This window comes from Pararge aegeria, chromosome 20, assembly GCF_905163445.1.
Source record: "Pararge aegeria chromosome 20, ilParAegt1.1, whole genome shotgun sequence".
NCBI lineage: Eukaryota > Metazoa > Arthropoda > Insecta > Lepidoptera > Nymphalidae > Pararge > Pararge aegeria.
The window spans coordinates 3,228,236-3,250,348 of NC_053199.1; the positions used below are offsets into that span (position 1 = coordinate 3,228,236).

General features: G+C 35.6%; 1 non-coding gene across 1 annotated transcript; it reads right to left on the reverse strand.

Moving 5' to 3' along the window:
• Positions 1-8,218: 8,218 nt before the first annotated feature.
• On the reverse strand, positions 8,219-8,380 carry LOC120632941. The gene has a single exon (XR_005659171.1). It is a non-coding gene; the product is annotated as a U1 spliceosomal RNA (small nuclear RNA).
• Between the last annotated feature and the right edge of the window lie 13,733 nt (positions 8,381-22,113).

Below are 22,113 nucleotides of genomic sequence, written 5' to 3' on the forward strand. Positions count from 1 at the left end.
TTTTGACTTTTTAAAATTTTCAAACCGCTTGAAACAGAGTGTTTATCTGCGGGGCAAAGCTAGTTAATTCTATGCATAAGATACATCAAGACAGTTACAACCGCATGATAACCGGGCGGGTCGACTTGCTGTTAATGTAATAGACTAAAGCGTGCTAAACTGTAGATAAGGCCTGCGGATAATTTAGTATCCGTGATGAACTCTGCGTAAACTGTGATAATGCTGCGTTAATTTAAACTGCTTTCTTGACCTCTTCGAAGAAACGGTACAAACACCCGCTTCATCATAATCATCATCACATCAACCCATAACCGGTCAACCCGGCACGGGTCTCCTCTCATATTGCAAAGGGGTTAAGGCCGTAGTCCACCACGCTGGCCCAGTGCGGATTGGTGGGCAGCCGCTTATTCATTTGAGAGAATCTTGGTATGGTAACACTGGATATTCAAATTCTGTCATTAATTCATATAACCTTCAATAAATAAAATGCCTAATATATAAATTAAAAATTTTAAAACCCTTACTATCAATATAGTGAATATTAAGCTACTAGTCAAGCCCGTAAAAAATATGTAATCCCCCGTTTTATGACGGCGGCCATCTTGGATCGATTTTCATCAAAATAACACTCCCGCCTAATCCATCTTTCAAACAAAAAAAAGGGTGTGATCTTATGTACATCCTCATAAAACCATCACTGGCCCACTACAGGGCACGGATCTCTTCCCAGAATAAACATGGTTATGATGTGCCCACCACGATGGCCAAGCTCGGATTTATGGACTTCACACCTCTTTGAGAACATAATGGAGAACTCTCAGGCATGCAGGTTCCCTGACGATGTTTTCCTTCACCGTTAATGCATGTGATATTTAATTGCTAAAACGCACAAAACTTTTTTTTTACTAGGTAGACGTGCGCTTGACAACTGTCATGCCCGATGGAAAGCAGTGGTGCGTTCTAAGTTTGGGCGCGTTTGCCTAGAAAATGCCTATTCGCTCTTGTCTTGAAGTCATTCAAGTGTTATGAATCAGGAAACACCGTAGCTGGAATAGCATTTCAAAAGATTAGGAAAGTTAGAGATGCGTACTCGGATTCGAACTCGGCCTCCCGAAATTGAAGTCGAAGTCCTAACCACTGGGCCATCACCGCTTGAAATGAATTACGTAATACACTAATTTGTTACTGGTTTAAACATAGTCCTCATGCCCGCATAACACAAATCAAATGTTTACGTTTACCAACATCAACATGAATTCCGGTAAGCAATATTATAATCCGTAATTGGGTGTACAAACTATCAACTCACACAATATGTTACCTAACTAACAGCAAATCCAGCTTTGATTTAAAACTTCGAATTTTATATAATGTGCTCGGCAACTTTGTCGAAAATTTCGAAATCGTTATCATCAACTTCTCGACCAATGTTCGTCCACTACCGGACATAGGTCTTTAATATCCCGTTCAGAATCAAGGTCAACTCGTTTGATGTTATCAGTCCACCTAGTCGGGGACTACCAACGCTAAATTTATCGATGCGAGGTTGCTATTCCAGCACCTTCCAGGATCCACACGTCCGTTTGTTTTCCGAGCTATGTGCCCGCCCATTGCCTGCACTTCAGCTTCGCGTTTCTACGAGCTATGAGCTAATAACATAATATATATAACAACTTTTTCTTAGATATATAGTACCTACGTTCTGGAAAATAGTAACAAACATCAAACACACAACTTCTAATGCCAAACGGATCATGGTCATCATAGTCATATCAACCTATTACGGGCCTTTTACATGGGTTTCCTTCTGCAATGAGAAGGATTTGGGCTGTAGTTTACCACGCTGGACAAGTGCGAATTGACGGACCTCGCACGCATTCGAGTAAACTATGGAGATTCTCAGGCATTCCAGTGTCCTCACGATTCCTTCACCGGTAAAACAAGTGGTACTCGATTGCTTTAAATGCACATAGCTTTATTTATTTATATATTATATTATTTACTTTTTATCTATTTGTGCACACTAGTTTATGTATTGGCATGTAGTTATTTGCATGTATGTATTTTAATATTTGTACCACCAGCAGTCTATTCTCCTCTTCTTTTTTTTTTCCTAATTCTAAGGTTGCCTGGCAGAGATCGCTATTAAGCGATAAGGCCGCCTTTTGTATTACTACTTCTTTCGATGTTTCTGTTTTTGTTACATTTTAAATGTTGTGGTATACAAATAAAGAGTTTAATAAATAAATTTAATAAATAGCTTTGATAAATTAAGAGGTGAGTGACGACCTTCGAACTCCTCCCTTCCGAAAGTGAATCCGAAGTCCTAATCTACTAAGAATTTAATAGTAGTAGGTAGGTTGGAGGTTCTTGTGACAGGGCTTGTCCGGGGAAGTACAACCGCCGTTCTGATTTCTGCCGCTAAGTAGCATTGTTGCAATGCTACGTTCCGGTCTGAAGGACGTGGTTGCCGGTGTAATAACAGGCACATGAGACTTAACACCTACGCTTCAAATTGATGGACACAGGGCGGCATGTGACATGCTCTTTGCATGCCCAGTAATAATAATAATAATATCTTTATTTTATCAAAATAAACGTATACATTTCATAAGTGTGAAGCCCTGTCTCCTGCGGTAGTAAAAACTGTGTTACAGGAGACAGTGTTTTCCCTATATCTATGGTCTTATTAACAAACGTTTGACAATTTTACAGGGAAAATTATATAAATGAAAAAAAAAAAAAAAAAAAGTGAAGTGTTGCTCTGTTTATAGGCGATGTTTTTCCACTTACCATCAGGTAGGCCATTTGTTTGGTCCGTCAATTATTACTATAAAAAAAACCACTAGACTATCACTGTTTATAACCACTGATATAATAATCTCCGTCTCCAATAACGTCTCCATACTATTCCAGGGCAAAAAACAACCTGAGCATCCCGAAATGGGTCTCTTTCTTACAAAACAGTCAACATAAATTCCGAAGAGTCGTCCAATAGTTGTCGGAGCGGAAAATTCAAGTTTGCTGATGTAGTTAAAAGCTCCACCGATTTGCTTGGAGTTGGACGCCCACTGGAATGGATGAGGTTAATGTCGTGGAACAAAAAATAAGTTCCGAGCGTGATAAAATTACCCTTCCAACTTTAACTTGCAGTGATAATATCACTCAATAAAAGTCTTCATAGCATCGTTGTGATGTCAGTTCCCTACGTTTACGATTATCTCTATAATTCTGGAGAGTTGTTTAAACAAATTTCTTGTTCTCTGATCGATCAATACGTAGTTACCTTCATACCTACAACACTGTTATTTACACAACATTAATGAACAAAACCCAGGGTTTCTAAGGATATAGGCATCTTTATGCAGGAAACGAAACTAAGTCATTTATGAACAGATTCATTTGCATGAAACAATGTTTTACATAGTATAAAACAAAGAAGCTCCTGCTTGTTGAACACTTAGATTTTTGTAACTATGCAACGGAATATAAAGCAATTTTCATCAATATATAGAGTGATTCAAGACAACGCTTTATATGCAGTTAACATACATGAAAGAGTTGTACTGTGATGTAATAAAAAATAGATTTTTTTCGCTTAGGTTCATTGCAAACACTGGCTAAACCTTACAAGATTGAATGTACTACGGTGTTGTATAAATTAAATAGGTATTTAAATTCAAACCGCATGCAGCCGGGGCTGGTCGCTAGTATATTCAAAGTTTTAATCTCTGATAGTGTTAAGAATAATAAAAGATAACATTAAATTAAAAGTTTAAGAACCACCGACAACAAAAAATTTAAAGCGCTATTGTGTGTGGCGGCCATCTTGGATTTTTAAATTTGTGTTGTGAGTTGTGAAAAATTATGTAATTCGCCATTTTGTGGAGGCGGAAATCTTGGACCGTTTTTCATCAAACACAGCTAAGAATACTCCCGTTCATCCGTTCAGAAGATACGATGCCACAGACAGACACACGACACACAAATACAGCTATGTCAAACTTATAACCCATAGTTTTTGCGACAGGTTGAAAACAGCATGCAATGCCAAACCCATTGAACTATTGATAGAGTTGAATGGTTACTTTTTAATAGCCCTCGGAGCTGGCGAGAACGGTCAGCAAAGCCTAAAATAAGGTTTTAACAAAGAGGTTCGTTAGCACACTCCTGAATTCCCGCCGTTTCATCGGCCATTTTGAAAGACAGCCGAGGGCTAAATGGTTCGGCTCCGATAAAAGTTCCAATTAGCAAAAAGGTACCCGACGTATAACCTACTTATGTAGCTTTATTTTTCATAAATGGCTTTTTTAGCTTCAATCAAATTTAAATCTTGCGTTTTTTAGTACACTTAAATGTTGCATCAGAAATGAAGTTATGTTTATCTGCCCCCCTGTGCAGTGGTGTACGTTGAAGTCTCATAAAAGGAATACCTGGTTTCGATCCCCGGCAAGGCAATTTATGATTTCTAAATAATGTCTGCTCTGATCTTGCTCTTGTCCTTTTGATAAGGACATCGTAGAACTCGATCAGGTTGGCTCACAGAATTATGAATATACAGAAACCGTGTACACGACTAAAATGGAAGCATCTAAAACCACTATTTTGGATTGGTTTTTCGAACAAACGGTTAGTCACTTCATACCATTAAGCCGTTGCCAGTATTTGTTTTACCTCTAATGTTCTAAGCGTTCAACATAAAATGGGAAAAAAATTGTGACTTAGCGAAATAGCGGATGTAAACTGCTTTTGGACACAATGCACTGCATAGAATAATGGCTGAATGAGGATTCTGTATGATCTTAATTCAATGGGGTGGCTTACCATTGGCCTGTTTCGAATAACAAGGTTTGCCCGCTTAGCCCTTAGGGAGCATTATCATTTACCATCAGCACGGCTAGCATGGGCAGGAGACAAAAGTAATATCCCCCGATTATATCCCCTGATTATATCCCCTGGCCTGAGATATAATTAACGTGTCTACCTCCTAAAGCGCGGGAACAGGGAATAGAAGCTTACCCCCGTTTATTATTAACCATATATTATTTGGATACTATTTCCACTTGTGCGCTAATGCTCTAAGAGTTGATGACGGCCGATTGGCGCAGCGGGAAGCGACCCTGCTTTCTGAGTCCAAGGCCGTGGGTTCGATTCCCACTACTGGAAAATGTTCGGTGATGAGCATGAATGTTTTTCAGTGTCTGGGTGTTTATATGTATATTATAAGTATTTATGTATATTATACAAAAAATATTCATCAGTCATCTTAGTACCCATAACACAAGCTAAGCTTACTTTGGGGCTAGATGGCAATGTGTGTATTGTCGTAGTATATTTATTTATTTATTTATTTATTTATTAAAGCTGTGGGAGAAGATATATTTTTATCCTTTCCCCGGGGTGATAATTGTCTCCCATGCGAGCCGTGCAGAAAAAAAAGGATACAAAAATAAACTAAATAAGTTTAAAGGAAGAAGTACTTAAACAAGTTTATGCCGTATTTAGGTTTATTGCCGTATTACTTAATAACAAAAATACCATGTAGGTTACTCGTGGTCCGTAACTCATGAGTGTTCTTAGTTTGTAGTATTAGGGCTGTTTGTGACAGCCGTCCGGGGAAGTACTACAGCCGTGCTATTTCTGCCGCTAAGCAGCATTGTTGCAAACCTGTGTTCGGGTTTCAGACCCTTCTTGGTTGACTGTGTAATTATAGGCACATGAGCTTAATACCTACGTCTCAGGTTAATGGACACGTTGCTGCGAAGTGTTGTTCTGTTTATAGGCTATGTTTTTCCACTTACCATCAGGTGGGCCATCTGCTACGTCTGCAAATTATTACTATTAAAAAAGGCAGCTGAATTATTTGTGGATCGAATTGTTGTAAACATTTAAATATTCAGAAAAAAATACAAATGTTAGTGCAACGCCTGTCAAAATAATACGGCAATTACGAGTATGCAACAAATTAATATTCATCTTCACACATAGCTGTGAACGAAACATAAACCACAGTTTTGCATACAGTTCACCTAACGGGAAACAATATTCATTATTATATTATCCATAAACCTGAGGCAAACTTGGGCATACTACCACTAAGGATGCGACCACTAAGGTGAGGATGACAATCGTGTGACAACATAAAGAACAATACAAAACAGGACAAATTGATACCTACTCGACGGATTCAAATCGAATGCAAGTAGATTACGGATCAAATAAATCCATCCGGGTCGGAAGGACCACTCGATAGCAAAAGAGAAATACGATGGACCTGCCCGGTCGGCTCATATGGAGCTGTAAAAAAAAAAAGGTCAAGTGCGAATAGCAAACAACCCTTCAGTGTTCCGTACATTTTATAATTCATCATTATCAACCCGGAAGCGAGGCCAGCGCATTAGGTAGGAGCTCGCATTGGGAGTTCGAATCCCAGCACGCACCTCTAACTTTTCTAAGTTACGTGTGTTTTAAGTGATTAAAATATCAGTTGCTTCAACGGCGAAGGAAAACATCGTGAGGAAACCTGCATTCTTGAGAGCTATAGTTATTCATGCGAGAACATCTGGATGTTTTGGGATAAAATAGACTATGTGCGGACTTATCGCTACTAAGCGATAAGGCCGCCTTTTGTATTCTACTTTTGTCTTTGTATTTCTATTGTTTTTTTTTTTCCTAACTTCATTGTGGTGTACAAATAAAGAGTTAAATAATAAATAATAATAATAATAATATGTGCTAACTTAAGGTACTCGTTGCTACATCCATTCCAAACTTCAGCTGAAATCAATACAAACAAGATTTCTTGTATACCTACGTCTAAATCAGATCAGCCATCAGTCATGAAGGAGTGTTAGGTTTTCAAAATAAAATCTACCAAACTATTACTGGTGATGGTATCAATGAATAGTTAAGTAATATACATGAGTAGTGAATTAATACCTGAAACTGACGGCTTAACGGCACGCTAATACACAATGTCAATTTTAGATCTGCAGACTGATCAATATTACAATAATACCGCTTAAAGCGATGGCTGTACCTAAAGTTACGGAATTCTAAAACAGTACATATGAAATCGATTTAGTAATTTCCACAAAATGACGATCAAAACGAAATAACAATTTTGCAGACAGAGTTAGTGTTTTCGGAGCTCCAGTGCTGTTATTTGAATACTTCGAATGAATACTGTTTTTTTTATTTTATTTTGTAAGCTCAACTAGTAACACAGATTTTTTAAATGACTACCTTTACATTTGAGTAGCTTTTGTTGTATAATGTTTTAGGTACTTATATTATGTTTGGGGGCGCTAGTTGTAGAAGCGGTAAGTGTTGTTCAAACGCTCGAACAGTTCTAGATAATAATAGCGATACTTCTAGATCATGTCAGCTTTCGAACCAAGAATCATGTCGGTGAAACGAAGTGTGTCGAAGGTTAATAAAATTGTATTTAACACCAGTTTCTTAAAACAATCATCTTTTTTGACGGCCGATTGGCGCAATGGGCAGCGACCCTGCTTTCTGAGTCTAAGGCAGTGGGTTCGAATCCCACAACTGGACAATGTTTGTGTGATGAACATGAAGGTTTTTCAGTGTTTATCTATATTTTATAAGCATTAGTGTAGGTATATTAATTATAAAATTTTGCAACACAAGCCACGCTTACTTTGGGATTAGATGGCGATGTGTGTATTTTCGTAGTATATTTATTTATTTTTTTGGACCTGCTCTTACGTGACTAATGCCAGTTTGCACTATCTATAAACAAGGCAGTGTCTAAATCAGTAACGCCTAAACTAAGAAGATTTCAATGCATACTTACCTTTCACAAATCGATTTTCACTAAGTATCACATAATTTATGAGATGCCTAACTTTTCTAAGAATTCAATCATCAAAAAATATTTTTTTTCTGATATCTGTTTTTCATATTTATTATAATTTGATATTGTTTTGAAGTTTAACTGGTTATCTTGAATTTTCGATATTCGTTAAGATCTGAAGTTCTTGAAAAAATACTGAATTTAACTATTTTTCATCTGTCAAATGTGAGTATACAAGTTCTCTCAATGTATATTGTTCTTAGATCGGTGTCGTAACTAAGATGTCTAGCCTAAGAGTCAGTGAAATACTTTTTCAATAAGCATCAGAAGCATCAGAATAATGCTTGTCTAGGATTAGGGAAACTAAGCGTGCAACGTGTTATATAATATTAAATAGGGGGGGGACGGCGCGTACGCAGTCCCCACTACCAAAAATTACGCGTCCGAGTTATCCGCATTAGGGATAATCGCAGAGGTCAACCCAACCGCAGTGCAATGGAAAGGCCTCGCTCTGGGGGAACCGCCTTCTTGATCACGGTGTCCCCTACGCCAGGTAAGTATGCTTCATTTACGTTCATCGGCGGTAGTCATTCTCTTTGAAAGAATCTCCACACCGCGATATTATATTATGACATAAGAATACAGCGACATCTATCAGAGCTTTCAAACATGATGTCATGTAGTCACACAACGCCATCTTGCGTAATTTTTGTCAAAAAACTCCTTGGCGATGGCACATAATATATATTTGAGACTATATGGCCACAATAGAGTCAATTATCAATTTACTAAATTTTATTAAAAATTTACAATGCATATTTGCAATATCACCAATTATATGAAATGTTGTTATGTAGTACTTTGCATGAAAGTATTTCGTGCATTAATTCTCTCACAATTTGTTAAAATACAAAAAAACTGTGTTGTTAACTCCAGCACTGCTAGTAACTACCTAATATTCAATGAAAAATATCAGTAAACATAACACAGAAAAAATCTGCCAAGCTGTGTTTTGTGTAAAGCCAAGTTTAATGACATCTCAGCGTTACGGTAACATAGCGTCGTTAGATTTTCTTTTTTTTCCCCGTGTAAATGAAGAGGTTTTGGCGATTTTGGTATTTTTTATTTATTTATTTATTCAATTACAATTCCATTACAATGTCATATACTACGACAATACACACCTCGCTATTAAGCCCCAAAATAAGCATAGCTTGTGTTATGGGTACTAAGAAGACTTACAATATTTTTATGAATACTTAATTTATATAAATACTTATAATATAAAAATAAATACCCAGACACTGAAAACCATTCCGGCTCCAGTTGTGGAAATCGAACCCACAGCCTTGATTCAGAAAGCAGGTTCGCTACCCACTGCGCCATTAGGCCGTCTTAAGTGAAGTGAAACAGATAGGCTATAAATACACCGTGCAGATTCTCCTGCTTTCCGCAGAGTATAGCAAATTGTGTATAGCATAATAGTGGTAGAGTCACTACAAAAAGACTGACTTGACGTTTCAAAAGTGCTTATAAATTAGGCCTACTTGAAATAAATGAATTTTGAATTTGAATTTGAAATTGAGCTAAATTTTCATTGTACCTCCGTGTTTCTTTGGAGGTAGTTAAAAAATAAAATACAACCTTTTCTTTTCCCTTGGGCCAAAGGAAGGAAGCTAACATTATGTCGCCTGTTGCGCCATAAAACCTTACCTCTGACACTTATTCAATAGCGGCGAAGGCTTTATTTGAGAAATTTTATTTCATTACGATAAAATATTCCCTATTTCGCCGGGGGATTGCTAATTTAATTAGGTTTATTGGAGCACGAAGAATTTGCAATATAAAGCGAAGGTTTTCGTTTATCCAGGCCTCGCCAATGTAATGGTGGCAGCTTATCAATTCCACCTTTTTTTATAGTAATAAGGACTACGTTTAGTGGAAAACTTCGCGTATAATCCGAGCAATGCTTCACAGGGCATGCAAGGAGCACGCCCTGCAACATGTCGCCGTGTGTCCATCAATGAGAGTCGCAGGTTCAAATCCTGTCGGTTCCGAAATTTTTTATATGCTTTTTAAATTTACAAAATTGATAATTCCTCCAAGTGTATGTAAAAACACTAATAAAAATTATAAAACTATTAGAGGCTATTGATGAAAATGTTAGGGAATTAGAACTTATTTTGATATGTATTCTTTTTTTTTTATTTATTTATTTGTGTACAGTAACATAACTAATGAATGAAACGATGATCACTGTAAATGTATGAAACTTTAAATTTAGCAATTATTTAACAATTATTCATTGTAAAATCAAAATTTTTAAAATAATAAAATAGCCTCTAATAGTCTTCCTTTAAGTAAAGGCCTCCATAATAAAAGTATTAAAGGCCTCTCCTAAATGGAGGGTTTGCCTATAATCACCACGCTGATCAGACGGGTTGCTGATCGCAGTAGATGGTAGTAAGTACAGAGGACGCTGCTGCCTGTTTTCCTTTATTATATTATTATTTCCTTTATTATATAATATTTATAAGTTTAATTCCCAGGTCTGCAGGAAGGGAGGGGGTGACAACTGTATTCCAATCTGCTACCAACACACTACACCTAACATAATATTACATAGTAAAATACTCCTAAGTAGTTGTTTAACTTGTCCAACATACGAAGAGCTGGCATGCGGACGCGTTACTATCAATCTTTCTACGAACGCTCCCTGGAGGCTTAGCGGCACAAACTTCGATGTTACACACTGATAAGTGCTCATAAAAACTCGGTTTAAGTTGTTACATCACATAATCCCATGATGGATGGTAATAAAGAAAAGACAAGGTAACCTTTTGAAGGACAGGGGTTTTATTCTATTTTATACTAGCTGTTTTCTTCGGTTAAAATTCGGTATTTTTTAATAACCTCTAATGAATACGAGAAATAAAAAATATACACAAAACACGACTTTATTATGAAAATTAAGCTTAATTTGCTATAATATACAATATCAATATACAAACAACAATGTTTGTTGTCTTAACAATTATTCATTGTACAGTCATCATCTCCTGAGGATGCTCCGGTTTCGGAGCGTAACGTGCGTAGAGGGTACATTGCCGAAGATCTGTTTAGTGTGGAGTGTAAGGATTAAAGAAATTATAAATTACACCATACAGATTCTCCTGCTTTAGGATTTCGCGGAGTATAGCAAATTAAGCTTAATTTTCTTAATATATCATGGATTTCCGCCAAATATCGCCTGCTTCTATCCAAAGTCAAAGTCAAAAATATCTTTATTCGAGTAGGCTCTTTACAGGTGGCACTTTTGATGCGTATATGAGAATTACACGGTAGTGAGATGATGGCGATAAACATTTCCAAACGCGTCCTGGGCTAAGAAGAAGCGGACGACAAACTTAGCCGGTTTATATTTATATATATATTTTTCTTTTTTTTTTTCACATTGTGATTTAAAATTATTAGAAGAGACTGGTTGGAACAATAATTCACACCCAAGCTTTTTTATCGATTACGTAGTCCTTTATACTATAATAAGACTTTTCTATTATATCCAATACAAAATACCATACTTTGTGGCAAGTAAGGTTATATATATGTGCTTCCTATTAAAAATCGATTGCTGAAATGTAAACTTATGCCTGATTAACTTTGATTAGGCGGTACTTACTTAGGCATTGCCTTGTTCGTCGTTAGTGAAAGCGGGCATACCTAAATAACATGCTCATGTTTATTAACATAACATTAGCTTGATAAGGACATTACTCTTTTATGTAACAATTATTAATATTGTAGGTATTCCTTTCTTATAATATGATGATTTTTTAAATTGTTTTTTTTTTACAATTAAAAAAATCATCAATTGAATTTCTGCATCACCATTTAGCATCAGATTATATTGCAGATAAGGGCTAACTGGAATTTATATATAAAGAAAAATGATAAACAAAGTTGCGTGCAGCATTAGTATTACATAGGTAGGTACTTACTGACCGTGCCTTCTTTATCGAAAGCTTCGAATACATAAAGTTAAAGCAATGAGCCATATAAAACCGTAAAACATAAGTACATGTACATTTCACCAGAAAATATCGATGCCAATAAAATATTCCAACGGGAAAACGGTCATTCGTGGCTTTTATTAGATCCATAGAAAATCCTCAAAGCGGTTGAGGGCCTCTTGTAAGGAATTTCACTTCGTAGATTCAGCTCCTTTTACAAAAAAAAAGTTCACGCCTTTATATCGTCGAATATCGACTTTTACGTTATATATTAACTAGTGGTTCACCCCGATCGAAGACCTCGCGCTTAGCAAATAATATTTACCTTTGTATCTGTACAAATAAATGAACGAATGAATATACTTTCATTGGACACCACAAAAATAACATAGAACAAAAAAAAAAGTATAACAAAACAACGTTTACCATTTGGCGGCCTTATCGCTACATAGGGATTTGTTCCAGGCAATCAATGGCGAAGATAAAAAACAGTTACAGAAAATAGTTAGGTGGTGCATATATACATAAACCCATAAAATACATATTTCATTCCTTAATTATATACATATAATATATAAAAAAAACTAAAGACAAATAACTACAATTACGAGTATATTTATAATATATAAAAATAATATTTACTTATAAATAAAATAATATTATTATATATGAGACAAAATATAATAATAATATAATTAACTAGCTTTTGCCCAAGGCTTCGTTCGCGTCTGTATCGGTTTTTTTTAATCATTATCTATAATATTAAGTACAAACTCAAACAACATTATATAGATCTTATAACAAACAAATATATTTAATGACAAAATATGAGTAAAAAATTAAAAACATCCTGTACATGTATAGTGAAGGAATATGAACGCACTTCGTTCCTACCTAACCTATACTGAGTTATATAAATTATAGAACGTAAACAAAAGGCTTTTACATTTATCATTGTCGACCTACCCGCATTCTAAATGGTAATGTGAATAAGTAACGATTTTGTAGCATTAATTGTGAATGTTAATATATTAATCTATTAGACTAACAAAGCAAAAATTTGTCAACGGCTAGGTGTACGGAAAAATTCTTTTGAGTTTATGCTTACACCTTTAAATTAAGACCTGTGATGTATATTATGTGTAATAAGTTAATAAATAAAATAAATAAATAAATAATAACGAATTTATTTGGATAAAGATAAAATCATGCAAATATGATGAACTTAGAAGTAAACAAATGCCGCGTGGACTAAGGTTGGTATCGAAAATTTATACCTCTAAAGTTGCAGTTATTTCTTGTTTTTATTAGATCCGTATAAAGTCCTTAAGGCGGCAACTGGCTTCTCATAAGAAATTTTATGCCAGCCCACAAACGGGCTCGTTTCCAGCGACGGTACCTGAGTGCCTAAAAGGGAAAACCCTTTTATTAAGAGCCTTAGTAATTACGGATAGGGGAACCTTTTCAGCGAATTTCCCGATTTCCGGAGTAAATAAAGGTTTTCTTTTGCCGATGCTTCATGAGAGTTTTAACCAACCTTTATATTGAAGTTGAATTGAAATAGCATCTCGTCAAAATGCTGAAGAGCCTTCTCGGCTGACTGAAGTTATTCGGGCGAGCCTAGTAGGTAGAGTCGCCCGGGCTTTTCCGTACGGATAGCCCTCCTATATTTATTTATATATATATATATATATATATATATATATATATATATATATATATACAACAGAGACGTGCCACTATATATATATATATAAACTAGCTGACCCCAGCGCCATCTGTCGGGCTGAATCTAAACCATCCAGGGTGCCACCCAAACGCATACCGAAACATTCATTGAAATCGTTCCAGCCGTCTAGGAGGAGTTCAGTGACATACACACGTACACAAGAAATATATATATAAAGATAAAAATAAATAAATAAGTAAATAAATATACTTAAAACATATTAAAACACATTTAACAAATCGTGGTTACTACACGATTGATGAATTCCTTAACGACAAGGCTGCTTGGAAGCAGGCCACTCCGCTCTCATCTCTCACAAAACAGAAAAAATCTAAAGATTGTTAAACTTTAAAATTATGTTGGAAAAGAGCAATCTGCTGAGTTTCTTGCCGGCTCTTCTCAGTGGAATCTGCTTTCCGAACCGGTGGTAGAGTCACTACAAACAGACTGATTTAAATGAATTTTGAATTTTACTGAGACTTGTTTATGGGTACTGAGCTGACTGATTAATATTTTTTTTATAAATAATATACATAAATACTTAGAATATACGTATAAACACTCAGACACTGAAAAACATTCATGCTCATCACACAAACATTTTCCAGTAGTGGGAATTGAACCCACGGCCTTGGGCTCACAAAGCAGGGTCGCTGCAAACTGCGCTAATCGGCCGTCAATATATAGTGGCACGTCTCTGTTGGCAGGGTGATAACTAGCCACGATTGAAACCTCCCACCAGACCAGATCAGAGAAAATTTCAATTATAAATCCTACCTCTTAAAATCATAGTGCTCCCCGTTGCGCCAGGGAGTTCGTCAAGGTCTAAAGGGCGTGGTTTCTGGTGTAAGGCTTAACACCTAGGTTAGGTTGATCGACACAGGGCGGCATTTTGTAGGATGCGTTACTTGCACGCCCTGCAAAGTGTTGTTTTCTAACAGTCGATGGTTTCTAGTCAGGTGGGGAACCTGCTAAAGCTGTCAAATACTATTCTAACTCATCTGCTAAATCCGTCAATTACTGTTTGTTTGTTGCAGTAGTATGAATAGTAGTAGTAGCGTAAGAATTTCGGGATTAGGTAGGCCTTTAACACTTATGAAGCGTTTATACGTATATGTTTACATAGTTGTGTCGTAGTGATAATCTCGTTGGACAACTTAAACCCAAAGCGACTAGAGTTCCAAACGCGCCCCGGTCTAAGAAGAGCCCAGAACAAACTTAGCCGGGTAGTTTTTTTTTGTTATCACCATCTCACAGTCAAATAATATTAAGCTATGATGTTAGAGCAAATCACACCCAAGCTTTTTTATCGTTTAAGCAATCCTCAATATTAAAATATGATTTTTCTTTTATTAATTATATTAATATATACTCAAATAATTAAAATTACTTGTTGATGAAGCAACATTAAATAAGCATCGCCCGTTAATAATCAATAGCCGTTGCATATCAGCTTAATAATTCAAAAGGGATTAAGCAACCGACCGGGTTAACTTTCGTTGCGAGTTGCCACTGAACTAAACTATTGCTGGAGCTCGTTTACATAGCGATCGTTATTTATTCCTTTATTCCTTTACAAGGCAATTGCAATCTCACCTGCGGGTAAGTTTTTATGCAGTCTAAGATGGTAACGGGCTTACCTGTTAGGTCATGGTAGTTATTTGTTTATTTAGCAAAAACACACCCCGTGAAGACATTACAGTTGCCCAATTCGTCTCCCCGGGGCTATAAAAAAAATTCAACAAGTACTAATAATTGCAGAAGAAAAATTAAAACATAAATAGCTATATAAAATTAAGAAAAAAAAAATATATATATATATAATAGCAACAACCAAAAATTTAAAAATAATAAAAAACTAAACATTCGGACACATAATCATTAACGCAGATCACCGACTCTCTAATAAAGTTTTAATTATATTTAACCCATCCCTGCACATAATAGCTTTTAACGCGACTCTATATCGCTTAACGGTACGTTATCCTCACACCGGAAAAAATTACGTAAGTACAACTGCCGCGACATGCGACTGCCTCCTGGCAATTTTAATAATCCAATATGATAACAATGTTGTGGTGCTTGAAAAAAATTAAATATAACAAATATTATCAGTAAAGAATACTTTGTTCAAGTATTTTTGATCATCATAACAGTCCACTTTTGGTTTCATATCTCTATATTTTATGGAATAACTAAGAAAACCCTACTACAAATTTGCGCCAGAGGTAACCTTTTAGAGTTCTTTTCTGATCAGAAAATCATCTGAATCGTATAGGGTGGATATTTGATTTTTCTTGTATGTTGTTTGAAACTCATTTTGAAATACGCAACATCTTAATGCATACTTTAAATAATAATCTGTTTCAGTAGGTATTTAATAATAATTATAACACTAAATTTTTTTATAACTAAGGAATATAATATTACCAAGGAATATAAAAATGGATGAAAAACTTATTGACTAAAAGAGCGTCAAAAAGGGCTCAACGATTTTAATCTAGATTATATATATTACACGCAAATTCTACCCAAATGATGTTGTTTTTGTCCTGCTACTTATGCAACGGCGTCTTAATAGAAGATACTAATGTTAAAAAAAACTAATAAATAAAATCAATCCGATAAAGTGTAAACGAGGCTCAGCTTAAATCAGGGCTTAAAGATTTATCAGCTCCACAGTTCAGACTTCACATTTAATATTCGTTCTGAAACCTACACCTATTCCACTAAGTACCGATCATTGTTCGCGTGGAAATTAAATATTTCTGACGGAAGCTATTTTTCATCAATATTATTTTCGTAATTAAAGCGATATTATGTAATTTAATTTTGCTCTGCAGTGATTAACCTTTGTTTTAAATATTTATCTTCAGATAATATTATATATTATAATAATACGGTACGAAATAGCTGCACACTTCTAATCGTTGCTGTGGCTCAGTATAAATAAATAAATATACTACGCCAATACAAACATCGTCATCTAGCCCCAAATAAACGTGGCATGTATTATGGGTTCTAAGATGACTGATGAATACTTTTATGAATAGGATACATAAATACTTATAATACACCCAAAACATTCATGTTCATCACACACACATTTTCCCGTTGTGGGAATCGAACCCACGGCCTTGGACTCAGATAGCAAAGTCGCTGCCCACTGCGCCAATCGGCCCTATGTTTTAACGGAAAAGAAAATTTAGGACACCGTATATTGATGTCACATCCAGCAGATGGTGATGTTTTACAGAAAGTGATATTAAAACATTCAAATAGAAATGCAACGCTGTATTAAAATTTCAAGTCACTCAAACTTCTTTTAGAGTTTGCAGTAGCTTAATATATTGTATATTATTGAGATAATAAATATTAATATGAATTTAAACTAGTAAAGTTCCATCTCTAAAGAGATTTTTTGAATTTTATTAATTTGCTAAAAAATGGAGCAGCAATATCGATCAAACTATGTTTAAATTCCAGGAGCAGAAGTGAATACCATGCAATTAAACAAGCTTTAGTTCTTTAATTGACTGAAATAAGTTGCAATTGACTCATACCTGGATGGTACTTTAACCATCAAATGAAATCAATCCGATTAAGTATGAACGAGGCTCAGCTTAAATCAGGGCTTAAAGATTTATCAGCTCCACAGTTCAGACTTCACATTTAATATTCGATCTGAAACCTATATACCATACTAAGTACCGTTCATTGTCCGCGTGGAAATTGAATATTTCTGACGGAAGCGATATTTCACCAATATTACTTTCGTAATTCGAGCGATATTACGTTCGTAATTTCAGTTCTGTTCCGCGAAACAATAAACGTACTTTTGATTGCCGAATCACTAGCTTTTGTTTGCAAATAATTGTCTTCCTGTTAATATTAATACAATCGGGTGGATACAATATTCAATATCAAAAACAATATATTAAAAACTCCAGTAAGATGTAAAAGAGGAATTTCCTTTACTTTTAGATTTTGCTTTTTGGGGCACAGCTCATCCGGGGAAGTATTGCTGCCAGATTTATTTCTACCCCCAGGATCATTGTTGGAACACTGTGTTCCGGTCTGAAAGGCATGGTTGCCGGCGTAATTACAGGCACATGAATAATATCCATACCTGAGATTGATGAGACACGGACGTGTTCCCAGCATGCCTTGCGAAGTTTTGTTCTCTTTATAGGCTATGGTTTTCTAGGTAGACCATGTACTGTTTATTATTAAAAAAAAAATGCTTTAAAAAAATAACTCACTCTGCTCTCAGAGGTACTTGGATTGACAAGGCAATATACTATACTATATACTCTAGACTGATAGGTCCAGCACCTAACAGTCTAGAGTATATTGAAAGCGTTATTAAGGCCGCATATTGTACCTGCCTAAAATTTGTTTTACTTATTACTTTTCTTTTATTACGTACTTTTTTTTGGTGTGCAATCCATTCATTCATTAGTAATGTCATTCTAGTTAAACTTTTTATTATGTTCTAGTGTACAATAAAGTGTATTGAATAAAAAAAGTCTGCAAATTTCTTTAAAGAAAAATACTTTTCCAGCCACACCAAGGAATCGACCCTTCCTCAGACAATCAAAAAATTGTTGAATAATCAATGTTTCAATCTTAAACATGTTAGTAATGTTTCAGTCTTACCTGGTAAGTCTTCTATAGGCATTCGAACAATAGTTTAATAATCCCCGATTAAACTTAGGTAATCTTTCTGTTGTTTAAATCCAACTTTTGTTTCTACCTATTTCCAAGTCAGTCTTATAATAACCTACCTAATTTCGAATGATCACTCAAGCGTCACAACGTTTCAGTTTTGCCTCATCACGTGCAAACGATTTGTCTGAGTCGGGGGAAATTTGGCATGGAAATTAAGAAGACGGATAAAAAATATTTCACTGTCAAAGCTTACATTTTAACAAGTGGGTACTTTTAATTATCATCCGACGGCACTACGGGGTAGTGTTTTTGGTGTGTGTATATACAACGTGTAACTGAATAACGAAATAATACTGAAGTATGCATGAGTATACTCAATAAGGAATCACCCTGGAAAATTGGTAAATCGAAAGAAGCATATTTATTTTTCCATACAAACGAATTCAAAACATTCGAAGTGTTTACTTTTGACAACCCTATTGAAGATAAAAGACCGACACGCGCATAGTACCTACGCTTTGCATCGCGTACCTTATTAAGTGACAAGACTCACATGACTTTAGTTTTGCATGTGATGTTTGGGCTGCATCTGATTTCTTTCAGTGTAAACTATGGCAATGGTATTCTAAAAAACTATTAGGTTTTTGGTTTCACAGATAAGTTTCAGTGACAGTACCTAAACCTTGCAAAGTAGGTGGATGTTGTAAAAAAATATATCACTGAGTAAAAAGTTGCTCATTTGGTCGCTTTGTGGACCTAAGGCTTGACGGCTGATTTGCTCACCGCACAGCGACCCTGCTTTCTGAGTCCAAGGCTGTGGGTTCGATTCCCACAAGTGAAAAATTTTTGAGTGATAAACATGAATGCTTTCAGTGGGTGTTTATCTGTACTTTATAAGCATTTATGTATGTCATTCATAAAAATGTTCACCAAACATCTTAATACCTATAACACACGCAACAAGAGATGATGATGGCATTAGATATAGATGGCAATATATGGTTTGTCGTAGTATATTTATATTTATTACCAACGGAGAGACGGCTTGGTAATCGCAGTAGATGGTAGTAGTAGCACAAATGCCGCTGGCGGCCCGTTTTCCGTTACATTCCATTAGTCGCCTCGTACGACACGACACCGCAAATACTTAGGGTATTATTGCGAGCTCCACTAGAACGCATTCCGGAATAATAAGTACCCTTTGCCCGCCTCCAGGATGCAAGCCGTGCCAAATCGTCAAGTTCGGCGTTGTTCAACTGAACGTAGATAACAAACAAATAAATAAACAAACAATCTTGCAAATACATTATAAATATGAACTCTTATTAGAGCTCCGAGCGTATGATGGAAAACGCATTCACAATTTTCTCCGTACTACATCCTGGTAGTAAAAGTCAATAAAATATACCATGCAATATTGCTATGGTGCGGCCGACTTCGTGATCTTATCAAGTTTTCATGACTTTCTTCATCGGTAGTTTTCGGTTATCTTCGGCTCACTTCAATAATAATGTGAGTGGTGAAATATACGATGCGTAGTTCGATACAAAAACGTTACCGAAGACAAATTTAATGGATAAAAAGGTTTTTGAAAAAACCATTGCCATCTTGCTTAGCCTGAGCACCTCATGTCTTCTTGCGTAAATGCAGCTGAGGCCGATTTAAAGGGACAGAACAGAACACTGTTGTCCATAGACCACATATATTCTCGCGGCGTCATCTATTACGTAACGTGGATACCGCCACACCCCTCTAACGCTAGAAAAAATACTTTAAACGAGATTTTGAGGCAACGGCCAATATCCTAAGTAAGGGCACTGAAAACTACACCGTATAACTGACAGTTTTAACCGTACCCGGAATTCGAACCCACTAGCCGCAGTCTAACATGCTAACCACGAAGCCAAATAGCAGAAAAATGATATAAATAATAGAATGTAGATTAAATTCAGTTATGTTCGATAATAATTCGCCTTAAGGTCTATTTACATCAAACGAGCGAACGCTGACTCTTTCCTCAATCTAATTAATTCTTTTAGTGTAAATAGACGTAGATCAGATTCTATGGAACATCCTAAAAATGCTCGCTTGCTTGCTGTAAACGGCATTAGAGCGTGCTAACAGTTTCCTGGAGCGTTCTTTCTTCTCGGAACGGTCTCTTCAAAGCATTCTTATATGAAGCAATAAGCATTCGTCTGGCTGATATAAACATTTATTTAAACAACCCTATAGCATAACATAATTTAAACGTAAGCTTATAGAAAAATCCTATTATAGTATAAAGGACTACGTAATCGATAATAAAGCTTGGGTGTGAATTATTGCTCCTGGTTATGGCTACTAACCTGGTTGCTCTTCTAATAATTTTAAATGACATTTTGAGATGGTGATAACAAAAAAAACACCCGCCTAAGTTTGTTGTGGGCTTCTTCTTAGGACGTGTTTGAAACCCTCGTAGCTTTAGTTTTAAGTTTACGAATATGGTTATCGCCATCATCTCACTACCGTGTAATTCTTATCTACGCATCAAAAGTGCTACCTATGGGCCTACTTGAATAAAGATGGTTTGGACTTTGACTTTGACATAGGAAACACAAACAGGAAACACTTACTTAAATATAATTATGTGCAAACGGCGGCCTTATCACTAAAAGTGATCTCTTCCAGGTAACCTTAACTAACGGAATAAGGTAATGAGTGCCGGGAATCGCAATTCTATATATAATATATAGATAATTAAATAAAATAATAAATATAATAATATATATATTTATATATTAAAAAATTGTCTAATTCTAGTTCTTTGATCTTATTCTTGATTGTCGTTATTTTTGTTTAACGCTCGCTGGTGACGAGCTATCGTTTACACTAAAAGATCAAGAAAGAATGCTCTTCTCCAGCTCTGGCTCTTTGTTTGTTTAGTGTAAATGCACCTTAACGTCTGAATACCGGTCTCGTTTAGTTAGTAGGACAAGGGCGATGAAGGTTATAATACCTCATAAGAGGCGATGTTATGCAAGCTTGAACGATATAAGCGAGTAGTTATAGCGGAAGGACATTGCTCCGGGTTATAGCAATATGTACTACAATGATTATATTATTATGTACTAGAACTTTTTCCTAGTTTTATAGTGAGTAAGGTTTTTGAAATAAGAAAAAATCAACAAACTACTTTAAAAATAAATTGAATTTCTTAAAGTCTCTGCATAATTTCAAGAACTAAGTCAAATACCCCAATTCATATTATTTTTCCTAAATAAATAAATTAATATACTACGACAATAAACACATCGCCACCTAGCCCCAAAGTAAGCGTAGCTTTTGTTATGGGTACATAGACGACTGATGAATATTTTTATGAACAATATACATAAATACTTAGAACATACATATAAAACCCAGACACTGACAAACATTCATGCTCATCACACAAACATTTTCCAGTTGTGGGAATCGAACCCACAGCCCTGGGCTCAGAAAGCAGGGTTGCTGCAAACTGCGCCAATCGGCTGCCTAATTTAAATAAGAAAATTATAAAAATTCAAAATTATAAATAAGAAAATCAGAAAATTATAAATAAGAAAATATTATGTCCTAACGAAAAACAACCTGTATTTCTCTAAAATTGTCATTCAAAATCAGGGAAAATGTTTTGAAAATAATTAAAAATACGGCTGAAAAATTGAATGTAAACAAGGCTGTAATTGTTGAACATAATCCTTTTTGAGAGCAAGCCAGCTCCCACAGTTCTCCGTCTTTCTTGTCAAACTTCTTACAGCTATTTTAAGTTCGAAGGTTCAGTGGACTGGATCCCACATCTGCCCACTGCCGCTTTAGCTTGCTAATCTGGTTTCTAAAATAGAATACAAATAATATTTTAAACA